Source organism: Pleurodeles waltl, chromosome 4_2, assembly GCF_031143425.1.
Source record: "Pleurodeles waltl isolate 20211129_DDA chromosome 4_2, aPleWal1.hap1.20221129, whole genome shotgun sequence".
Taxonomy (NCBI): Eukaryota; Metazoa; Chordata; class Amphibia; order Caudata; family Salamandridae; genus Pleurodeles; species Pleurodeles waltl.
This window is the reverse complement of record NC_090443.1, coordinates 170750391-170762496: the sequence shown is the minus strand read 5'-3', so window position 1 is coordinate 170762496 and position 12106 is coordinate 170750391.

Sequence of the window (12106 nt, the reverse complement as noted above, 5' to 3'; positions counted from 1 at the left end):
CTGTTTAACCTATGTAATGTCCCAGCTGTTTTCCAGTGGTTCATGAACACCCTCTTTTCTGACCTGATCCTTCAAACTATGGTCGCTAACTTTGAAATAATCTGAGCTCCATCTGTTACATTTCAAAGAAGTCCTACGACAACTAAGGGAGAAAAAGTTGCTGTCTAAACCTGAAAAGTGCTAATTTGAAAGAAATTCCTTCAAGACATTGGACTCTGTCCTATCCTTACAGGGTATTTCTGAAAGGTTAAGGCAATTCTGGATTGGCTAGTTCCTCCTTTGATAATAGATGCAAACTTACTTGGACTGGTAAATTACTTCTGGAAGTATATCAAAACACTTCCCAGATTGTTTCACTGAACACAACCTTCTCAAGAACAACAAGGTTTTTCAATGGAATCATCAAGCCCCCTTAGCTTTAAAAAACTAAAGGATGAGTTCATACAGGCCCCTGTTCTTCAACAACCTGATGTCTCTAAACCATTCATCCTGGAAATTGATGCCTCTGTTCAAACAATGAGGATTGTTTTGATTCAAAAGGTCCTGATTGATTGGAAAATCAAAATACATATTTCTCACAGAAATGTACTCTTGTTTAACTTAACTATTCAGAAGGGGTGTGTGAAATTTGTTTTTATTTGCTTTTGCTTAACTAGGAAATACTGTATTCTGGCAAAATTGGAAGAAGTTATACATAATTACATGAAATACAAATTAGGAGTAGACGATAAAGTCCGCTTTGCCAGCAGAGTTGGCAGAGTTTTGGCCACTCAACTTTACATATGTAATGCAGAATTCCAGCTAAATTACACTGACTGCCAAGTGCTGGAGTTATTTCCCACAGGCGGCTTACCAATGGTAAGTTGGCAGCGCAAGTGAGAATTGGGGTCCCCTAGCAGCATTTTTGGGCGCTAGTAGAGCACCCAGCAGTATTTTCCCAATTCAGGCTGTCTTGGGCGGTTGCAACCGTTTGCGTTGAGAAAACTGCCTCTCAAGTTGAAAATCCACTCGAGTGGCAGCAAAACCAACTCGAACAGCAGCACCCTTCGGCACACCGTGTGGTGCAGTTCCTACTGATTTTTCTCCCATTGCTAAAAAATCAGCTCTGGCAACACAACTTGCTGATTTCTACCCGCTCGTGGAACTCTGCGGAATCTCACAGAGTTTTCATGTAACCCCACAGACCTCAGTGAAGTGAAACTCTGTGAGTTCCGACCACCCCTGAATGCAAATAAGTCGTTTCATGCTGTATAATAGTGCAAAAGACATCCTAATGTACATTCTCAGCACAATAATGGATTTAAACAAGAACTCTGTGGACAGACAATCTCGTTCTGTTTTTCCTTTGCATTTACAGTAAATCTTTATCACAGATTGTACTGTTCGCTGTCAATTTTTAGTGCAAATAACACATAATTTCGTAAAGTGGTGTAAACTTGAGAATTGTGCATAAACGGCATATTGCACATTTCATGAAATAATGAGATTTATGCCAGCGTGGTTTCAATTTCACTGAGGCCTACTATTTAGTCCTTGAAAAGGAACTCCAGACCGTTAAATCAGCCTTAATTAAATGCTGACATTTCCTTTTGAAATTAGTTTGTTGAGAAACCACAAAGATTTATCTCCTTCAGCTTCATGTTTCTCAACACCAAATAACAGTTCTTGATAGATTCATCTTATTACATAACAAACATTTTATACCCTCAAAGAGATTACAGAAAACAGTTCTTCAGCTATGACATGACTCCTTAGTTTTTGTCCATGGCGGAGGATTATGGGGCATATTTATACTCCGTTTGCGCCGGAATTGCGTCGTTTTTTTTACGCAATTCCGACGCAAAACTAACTCCATATTTATACTTTGGCGTTAGACGCGTCTAGCGCCAAAGTCCATGGAGTTAGCGTCATTTTTTAGCGTGGACACCTACTTTGCGTTAATTATATGCAAGGTAGGCGTTCCCATCTAAAAAATCGACTCCGAGGCATGTGTGTCGGATTTATACTCCCGGGCAAAATTCACGCCCGGGAGTGGGCGGGTCAAAAAAAATGACGTACAGCCGCTTTTGCGCCGTTTTTTAGCGCCTGCAAAAGGCAGGCGTTAAGGGACCTGTGGGGTCTGAAGGAGCCCAGAGGTGCCCTCCCATGCCCCCAGGGACCCCCCCTGTCACCCTTGCCCACCCCAGGAGGACACCCAAGGCTGGAGGGACCCATCCCAGGGACATTAAGGTAAGTTCAGGTAAGTGTTTTAGGGGGGCCTGATTTGTGCCCCCCTACATGCCACTATGCCCAATGACCATGCCCAGGGGACAGAAGTCCCCTGGGCATGGCCATTGGGCAAGGGGGCATGACTCCTGCCTTTGCTAAGACAGGAGTAATTTCTATGGGGGTTGGGAGTGAAAAAAAATGGCGCAAATCGGGTTGAGGCGAAAAAATTGCCTCAACCTGACTTGCCCCATTTCTTGACGCCCAAGCCCCATATCCCCCTACACCGGCACTGCCTGCTGTACGTCGTTTTTTTTAACGCACACCAGACGGCGCCGGCGGCTAACGCCGGCTAACGTCATTCAATAAATACGGCGCCCGCATGGCGCTTCAGAATGGCGTTAGCCGGCGCTAATTTTTTTGACTAAAAACTGCGTTATCGCAGTTTTGCGTCAAAAAGTATAAATATGGGCCTAAATGTATCAAAAATGTGTCCTCCTTTTTTTTCCTTTTACGATAATTTTCATGACCAAATCAGGTTTAAAAGCATTTTCTGTCAAATGTGGTTCATCAAATCCCAGCAGAGGATTGGCATTTTTCTCATTGTGAAAGTTTTGTGAATTTACAATGCCAGTATTGGCAAAAGGGAGGGCACTCTCAGTTAGTTACTGATGGGATGTGGTAAGGCCCTTTGTTTCGCCTTCTGCCTTCTCATAGTACCACAATCAAACCGAAAATGGGGATACCCTCTCTCATGGGCATTATGGCTTAATTAGAACATTGGAATACTGGAGCTCCTTTAAAGACCATAGAGAGGCTTAGTGCCAGTGATGGCTAGTACAAACCTTTTTCTCCAACATTTGAATGTTTTTCTTTTGGTGTCTCCATTTTTTATTTAAAACATTCATCCACAGTGGGTGGAATGTTCTAATAGCATTACACTCCATCTGCCTCCAGAAATACCAGTTGTTAACCACAGTCACCATCCTTTCAGGGCCACACCTGTGGCCTAGACCTACACCTCTGATTCAGGGCCTTTGAGGACCATCATAGTCCTCGGCAGCAGCCTAAAATGCTACATTAGAAAACTAGAATGTTGAGAGCTCCTTGGAAGATGAATGGCTCAGGGCAAACAATGGATGCTGAAGACTTCAACATTCAATACTGAACTTTCTTTTTCCCTTTTTAATTTAGAGCAATCTACCAGTGTAATTTTAAATATTTATTTTTTTGGGGGGCAGGAAAAAAACTATTTTGTAGGCCCCTATTCAGAACTAATTTGAATTGTTTTGCCCATTTCAAGCACAGGTACCATACTATAGTAAATTATATGTTACATTTTAACACAGTCACACTAATAGTTGGAAGATGTCTTATCCAGTGTGCCAAAAAACCTTTAAATGTCACTGGTTTTGAGTGACAGAGTTAGATGTAATGGTAGGCAAAATGATAGGAAAGTTCATAGAGAGAACGTGAAATAGTCAGAGGTCAAATAGGGAGTTCTGTCTGGAGCAAGTTTCTCAGGGGGGTCCTTGGAAGGCAGGGGCCCTGGGCGATTGCCCACTTTGCCAATGCCTTAAAATGTCAGTACATTCTACCCTCAGTGGCAGAAATGTTCTAATAGTATTATGGCCCTCATTACGACCCTGGCGGACGGCGGTATTATGGAGAAAAGTACTTTTTCCCCACAATGTGACATTGGCGGTTTGGCTCAAGCCAGACCACCAATGTATCACTCCATCCGCCACGGCGGTAACAGCTGTCGGGCTGGAGACTTCAGTCTCCAGCCAGGCGGCCGTAACTAGCCCACCCGCGGGATTATGACCCCACCAACCACCATGGTTTCCGTGGCCTCCGTACCACCACGAAAACCATGGCGGTAGCCACTATCAGTGACAGGGAATTCCTTCCCTGTCACTGAAAGGGGTCTTCCCCACCCCCCTATCCCTCCCCAGATTTCCCCCACCCCCTCCCTCTCCAGACCCACCCACTAACATACACGCACCTTGACGCACCATCACACACACTCATACACAAACTCATACCCACATGCACCCACTCATGCATACATCCATTCACACACACATCCAAACACACTGACATACATACAAGCACACATGCATTCACACAGCACACAATACACACGCTCACATGTCCACACATGCACACACATACCACACGCAACGCACACCCGCTTTCAAGCACACACAAACATACACACACACAACACCCCAGCCCCCTCCCCTGTCGGAGCATACTACTTACCTGATTTCAGGGGATCCTCTGGCAGGAGACAGGATGGGGCGCTTCTGCCAGCAGCAGCGTCCACCAGCAGAACACCGCCAGGCCGTGTCACAGGTCATGATACAGTCTGCGGCGGTCTGCTGGCGTGCCGCTGCTGCTGGCAGCAGTGCCACCTTACTGCCATCCGCTGCCATGACCGCAGATGGAATTCCGCCATCCTTCTGGTGGAATTCTGGCTATTGTCATAATATGGCAGATGGCTGGTAGCCACGGCAACGGTCTTTTGGTGGCCATCGCCACGGTGGTAGGTGGTATTTACCGCCACTGTCATAATGAGGGTCTATATCTTTTCTGCCTCAGACTATGTTGTCTTTTAAATGACTTCTTGACATCTCCCTCATTATTGAACTTAGGCTTAGGTCTATAACTTACTGAGGTTCAGGATCTTTAACAACTGTAACTATCCTAACCAAATGGCAGTAACGCTATATTAGAATATTGGAATATTGGTATCCTCACTTAAGACAATGAAATTGCATTATTTGAGTAGTGGGCAATTGTCATGATCATGAAGGAGCATAACTTGGCTGCGCCATTATGCTTCCTAAAATATGAAGAAGAAAGGGTGGTTATTTTCTTCTTGTAATGTGTAAAACAAATAGTTAAACCTAGTGCACTGAGGTACATTAATAAAAGTGCACAATGAGAGTTAACGTTTATGCAAGCCACATTAATACTCGCTTGCAAGAATGTCAATGCTGTAGTATTTTAGAAATGTTACTCTTTATAATAATTTTATATTCAACGAGTTAGACAACTAAATATATTTGAACTAAAAGTATATTTGTGTTCACTTTAGTTGGTCGGAGTGAAGGCCGCTTTCTTTTTGTATGTTCTAATCTTCAACATGAATGCTTGTTTCTCCAAAGCTGCAGGTGCTGAAGGTAACAAGGAGCTTGTTGTACATGAAAGATAAGAGGGTCTGAGAGAAGGCTAATGGACGAAAGGAGTATCCTGGCACTGGCAGCTATAGCTTTTGAGATTCTTGAATGTGAGGGTGTATCAAGGGCGGAAGTAGAAGGCTTCGGAAGACTGGATGGTTAATTATAACTGTCTACATTTTTGTTTTTCAAATGAGTGTTTTTGTCATGATGTCATCATGCCTGGAAAATCCAAGCATTAAGAGTAGTGAGCTGGTGAGGGATTCAGACTCTGTCTGCCTCTTGCTCAGAGAGGACCTTTTTGAGGTATAGACCTCATACTTTCTATGTGGCTTTCTGCCGCCACACCTCTCTTAAACACAGAACTTTTATTCAAGATCTGTTTGCAACCTTTCTCAGATATTCCTTTATTATTATTAGAATAGTGTAAGATTCAGATTCAATGGTTAGGCAAGAGTGCTTAATTCAAGAATCCAGACATCAAGTTCTTTTCCTGATTTTCTGCTTTGTTGATATTGAAGTTTTGGTCTTTTATATGTTGCTTCCATCCATTATTGTGCGACACCTTTTCTCTCCATTGGTGATATTGTCCATTAATTGGAGAAGTTACCCTTAACCCCAACCCATGTTTGTTTACCACAATCCATGCTCTTTGGCCCATTTTTTACCTATACTACCAAGCGGCTTAGTTGTAATGGTGTATTGAGTTCTCCATGCCTTATATTCACTGCAACCTCCCTTCCTACTGGAGTCTGCCTATCCTGTGTCACCTACAAGAAGTAGGGATACCCCAGGCATTAAGGTATGGATCATACTTCACAGATCTTATAGTTCTGTATATTTACTCTGCTGTGTTATTAGATGCATAATGTAGGAAAAGAAAGTTTGTCCAGGTCCATGTTTAGAAGAGACAGAAGAAAAGAGTACAGCTGCAGTTTCTTTGGTAAAGTCATTGTGAGATGAGTCACGATTTACGGACACTGTTTTATTAAAGTTTGTAAATTGAGTATTTGTTCTTGCATAGTACAGCATTGCAGCGGACGACATCTAGGCACTGGTTCAGGATGAGGAGAAAATGTTATCTTGGAATGTTTTTAGTACACTCAGAAAATATGTCCATGGATATGTATCTAGTAATTCTTTCAAGAGGAGGATTCTGAAGGAACAGTTTAGAACTGTCTATAAAGGCAGATATTCATGCACTTGCATAGTACAGTGACAGCGGAGTGTATCCAGTTTTTTACATGTTTTTTAAGAATGGTGAGCACAGTGTCATGGCACTGGTATCAGACTGTGACGGACAAGATTCTTACCAAATGCTGCAATATAGTAAGGAGAGGAGTGTATTGAATTGCTTGTATAATCAGAGATGTTGAGTAGAGTATTTGTCTGTACGGAGGAGAGGCTACCTAGGCACCTTTGTAGTTGTAGATGCAGAGACAGGTATCCATACATTTGTGCAGTAGGTATGAGAGAGAGAGAATTGAGAAATTGAAGTAGTATTGTCAGTGAGTGGATGATAGCCAGGTGCATGGATGGAATGACTCAAAAAACAGCAGAGTCATAGAAGAAATGCTTGAATTTATCTCAGTCCTTGACAATCCCTCAGGGACACATTCCAGACCATACTTTTTCACTGAGTTTTCCTGGCAGTGTTTGATGGACTGTTCCTATTAGAGAAAGACCAAGACTGCTTTCGACATGGCTAATTTCACAGTCTAGCGTGATTGCTGGCGGTCATGAATATAGGGAATGTTATGAAATAAATACATCTCAGAAAGCCAATTTTTCATTGTTGTAATGAGGATGGCACCATGACTGGTAAAATAAGTGATTGTGAGTACAATTGCCTTGTATCTCATTGCTAGAATACAGCACTTTAATTTGTAGTCATTCCCCCACCTTTCAGGATAAAATAACAAGTGAAAATCCATGTTAAAGAAAATCAATGCATCTAGCAATAAATGTCTCAGAATGTTTGTTATCGAGAGAAATTATCTGTCAATCACAGATTCGTTTGGCGACATGAGTCCCCCAACAAACCGTATTAGAGCCAACTCTACATGCAAAAGCAAGACACAGCTTTGCAGATTTCTGTATGTAGACTTCCGGTGAAGTCTATTTCTGAAACAAGAGGAGCCCTGTAGTATCTCATGAGAAAGGAAGAAGATGGTCTTTAGATGTGAGAGCGCACAGGCTCATGATTTAACATTTCTCATCTGATGAACCATTTTAAGTTGACTGAGATGCCAAGGGAGATAGCAATAATAAAAATGTCAATTTGGCCACACAATAAGGACCTGAAATCGGTATTAGAAGTTAAGTAATTTTGTTACCAATTAATAATCAGTCCAATATATATGCATGTCAGGAAATTATTAAAAAGTTAAAAGATTACAGCTGGCAAGCTGAAATATTGCAGTAGGTTCAGTCTCAGTAGGATAAGATACAAAATAATCACAGTCACAGCAATAGAGAAACTGAGTATTAGAAACAGGTGTTCCTTAAAGAAACTCTGATTCTCTCTCTTAAACATAAATACGTTCTTAAGTTATCTAATCATGGTTCTCAGTTTAGAATAAAGATGGTTTATGGATTGGGGTCTCAAGGTAATTTGGAAATGTGAGATGTCAGCATAGTGAAGACTCCAGTAGAAGTCTTCTAGAACTGGAATAGGTGTTTAGCATGAGGCTTCACACTTACAAAAGTAAAGGAAGCAGAGCGGTCTGTACTCCTCAAAGTCTAAGGGAATGTTCTCTAACTTCTGATAGATTGAACATTAATTAAAACAAATAAAAATTCCCCATCCCACAGAATTTTGACAGCTACTGCAACCTTGGGCATCCCCCATTCCCGATACACGATAAACAGGAGACTTCATCTTTTTATTAGGTTTTTGGGTTTCTCGCCAAGCTTTTTCTTCTCAGGCCTTTCTATCAATAAACTACTGCATACAACAGTACTCCTTTCCTCTAGCTAATGAAGTCATGAGAATGCACCACCTGCAAAAGAAAGAACACGCTAGCCAAGCAAAATACAGTTCAAAATTAAGGTCTATAGTCATGCTAACTTTAAATAAACATTTAATGTGCATTTTGAATTTATTACTATACATCGATGTAAAACTGGGGTATCCCCTCAGTGCTCCTGGGTGCCATTATAGAACTCCATACAAATACCTGGGTCCATATTAAGCTTGGTGGCGGGTGCTCTCTTTCTAGAAAAATCCCTACCTCTCGTGGTGTGAAACAGGGCTGTGTGCTTGCTCCCCTTCTTTTTAATTTGTTAATTGCAGACATGTCAACATCTCTTGACGCTGTTAATTCTCATTCCCCTGAGATTGGTGGCCTCAGACTCAGTCATCTGCTTTATGCCCATGATCTTGCTTTATTTAGTCACACTAAGATTGGCCTTCAACGGCTGCTGAACCAACTTGCATCTTATACATCCGTGAATCAACTGGAAGTTAATCTGCTTAAAACCGAAGTGTTCTCCTTTGGAAGGAAAAAACATTTGGGCTCCAGTTGGTACTATGAAAGCTGTAAACTCGTTCCTGAGCTGTCTTACAAATATTTAGGGGTGCACTTCAATTCTAGGGGCAGTTTTGTTAAACACAAGAAGGAGATCGAACTCAAAGCTGTGGCATTGCATGTGGCCTTTTCCAAATTATTCAAAGATTTAAAGGGGCCGACTCTCCTTCCCCTAATGGAGGTTATGAGAGCAAAGAATATCCCTTCACTGGCCTATGGTCAAGAAATTTTGTTGGATAAAGGCTCCTGCCTATTTAATAGGCTGGTCAATAAAATCTATAAGAGTGTCTTCCATGTCCCGCCCCCTTGCTTCACCTGCGAAGGTACAGTTGGAATTTGGGCTTCCTGATTTGGTGGCAGTTGGTGCCGGTGCCTTTTTGAAGCTCTGCTAAGCTGCGTCATGCCACTGATGGTCGCTTGGAGGCAGTCTTGTGGCAAGAAATTAGTGAGTCTAAACCAAAGGGATCATACTTCCACTTTTTGGCTGAATGCAAATGGCGACTGGGTGCCGACAATCTTTGGGCAAGTAATCCCTCCCATGCTCTGTTCAAGCTAGATGTAAAAAGGTTCATTCAATTGTATTCGTACCACTCATATAACTCCCTCCTTGCTCAATGGAAGCATGCCTGGTCATTACTTAAATCCTTTAAGCCAGGTGTGCCTTCTAGCTTTCTTACCTGTTCCTTTGGGTTCCGGTTGAAAAAGGCCTTCATGGCCTTAAGAATGGGCGATTGGGGTTGCTTGAAACATCTACCTCAATGGCGGCTATCTTCCGGGGAAGGCGGGACATGCAGAGGTTGTAGCAACGCGGACAAAACTGTTGATAATGTGGTCTGTCTGTGCCCAGCTTTCCTAAAGGTGCGTAGATTTCTGTTTTCGAGCAAATGGAAGGAACTCAGAGTTCGCTCCTGTCGACAGGCCATTATCCAGTCTCTGGACCCAGCTAATTCAATGCTAATTGTGTTATTGATTAAATTCATTAAAACTGCCCAATCTAAATTCAGTGGCACTGCGAGCAACGGATAAGCATAATTGGATTTTTTCCCCATGCTCTTGCCATACTGCCCATTATTGGTTATGTTGTGGAGTTTTATTGGCATATGCTGTTATTTATTGTAGTTATTATTAACGCACTATGCACTTTAGGGCCTGGGCTTTATGTATTCTGTCTTGTTATGTATGTGCGGAGTTCTGGGCTTGGTGGTTTATTCTATTTTTATATTCCAGGACTGTTTTATACCTATAGGCAGGAACGCTTTAAAAAAAAAAAAATTATTATGTCATGTGCGTCTTAATCATGGTGTGTTTTTAGCATGTATTCAGCTTTTGATTGCATTTGTATTTCCTTGTTTTCTTTCTTTTTTTGTCTAATTGCATTGGATTTTATTATCTATACAATAAATTCAATTCATACATCCACGCATGTAACTTTCAAAATAAGTGCAGAACATGAACAAAAGAAACATGTTACTTCTGCAAATATAACTTAAAGTGTAAATATGAACATAAATAATGAATACATGAAAGCAATTTAAATGACCATTAGTGCTCACATTTATAAAGCTTCAGTTTATCAATAGTTAAATTTCATTAATGTGCTTAAATGTCCACATGCGTTAATATTATTTAAGACACACAGTAAACATAATGTCAAAATTAAATGTGAAATTGCACAATGATCACATGTTAAGGATGCTTCCTAAAATGTACTGCTCTAATTCCCCGCTCTGATGATGATGTTAGCCATCACAATAACACACATATGAATCCTAATCAGGTGAAATCAAGCCAAAGCCTTGCAGTTTCCAACATTTGTTTAGTATTTTCTAGATGATTCTTGTCATCATAATATCTACACTGATTCTCCTCCATCTCCATATCCCTTCTGGTTCTTTAAAATACCCTTACATGTTGTCTTTCTTTCTTTCCTTTACACACTTATACCCCTTAAAGATAATGAACAGACATATCACACATATGGTGAGAACAATAAGAGGTCTTCAGATAAACCCACTATTTCACTTTTTAGGTTGCCAAACCATTTGCCAATCCTAAAAAAACATCCACAATCCCTTCCCAAACATCTGTAGCTTCTAATTATTTCAAATATCCTTTCCGATCAGTAATGTTCTTAATGTATTTCTAAGTCCTCTCTATTGTCAGGGTTATAAGTACAGCATTTCTGGACCTTTAACATTTTGCAGACTCCATCCTCTTTCACAAGAAGGATGTCTAACGCAAGAACATTCTGCAAAGCCATGGATCTCATACCTACCATTTCAGTATCTACAGTGACTAAGGAACTTGCTGTACTCCTGGACAATTTATCTACTACGGTGGACAATTTTCTAATCTTGAGATCATTCAAGATTACACCTACAGATGGAATCACTTCACCAAATATGTCTCCCACACTTTCAGCAGAAATACTACCTCTTTTAGTTCTAGATTTTATTTCCCACACAGACTCATTTGAATGTTCCACATAATAACGTTTTGAGAAATCTATACCTAAATAACATGTACCATACCATCTCCTGGGCAATTTGAAGTATGCATGCTCCTCACAAACAAAATAAATTCCAGGCATAACAGAAGCCAAGTTTCTACATATTCAAAAATATGTTCTCAATCACTTCTACCAATGTACTTTGTGTTAAGGGAAGATTTATCTCTAATCACACATAATTTCCCTTTGTGTTGCCAATCTCGAAGCAGTGCAGGCATAACTCTTTAAGTCTTGAAGTTTCGCTTCTTCATTATCCCACTGTCCATCATATCCCTGATCCCATCCTGTTTCCCCTCCTTGCATCTATTGCTCACTTTCTATCTTCTGTTAAATCCACAAATTTCTTCTCAACTTCAGTGAAAGAACATGTCAAGTTGTTTCTATGAGCCTAAGCCATGTCCAGTGTCAAATTTGGTTTAAGGAAACAGTTAACTGTCCCAGTTGTCTTGGCATGAGGATGACTGTTGAAATACTTGAACTAAAGAACTTGAGAAAGTACCAAATCAGAATTTCAGTAGTAATATTGGAAATGTTCCTTTCCATAAAACAGACTTAACAGAAGGCTACACGTAACACCATACATAAGAGGAATATGGTGATTGCTGCTGGTGCACGTAACTGCATACATTCATATTGTCAATATATTCATAAAGCATTTTGAAATAGGCATTTGAAGA